The following is a 590-nucleotide window of genomic DNA, read 5'->3' as shown; positions in this document are numbered from 1 at the left end:
ACGCAGCTCGGGGAGGCCGAGCGCCGGCGGAGGAGAGCGGACGTTTGCCAGGGCCGTGCGTCAGCGCCTCGCTTCGTCCCCATCCATGGGGAACGGGCTGCGGCACCCCGGGGTGGTACTGGGCCGGATTCGGGGCATCCCCGGCCATGTCGAGGTGCGGTTTGGTGGCAGCGGGTCACGGCATCTGCAGCCCTCGATGCTGAGATCCCCGTGGAAGCTCAGTGGTGGCTCTCACCTCATTAACAACCCCGTGGACGCTACAGGATGGGGCAGAGTGGCTGGAAAGCTGCTTGGAGGAGAAGGACCTGGGGGTGTTGGTCAACAGCCGGCTGGATATGAGCAGGCAGTGTGCCCAGGTGGCCAAGAAGGCCAACAGCATCCTGGCCTGTATCAGGAATAGTGTGGTGAGCAGGACTGGGGCAGTGACCGTCCCCCTGTCCTCGGCACTGGTGAGGCCCCTCCTTGAGTGCTGTGTTCAGTTTTGGGCCCCTCACTAAAAGAAGGACATTGAGGTGTTGGAGCGTGTCCAGAGAAGGGCAACGGAGCTGTGAGGGGTCTGGAGCACACAACTGATGAGGAGCGGCTGAGGG

The sequence above is a fragment of the Charadrius vociferus genome, unplaced genomic scaffold (assembly GCF_000708025.1).
Source record: "Charadrius vociferus isolate BGI_N301 unplaced genomic scaffold, ASM70802v2 scaffold407, whole genome shotgun sequence".
In the NCBI taxonomy this organism is placed as follows: domain Eukaryota; kingdom Metazoa; phylum Chordata; class Aves; order Charadriiformes; family Charadriidae; genus Charadrius; species Charadrius vociferus.
Note: the sequence above shows the minus strand (reverse complement) of the source record.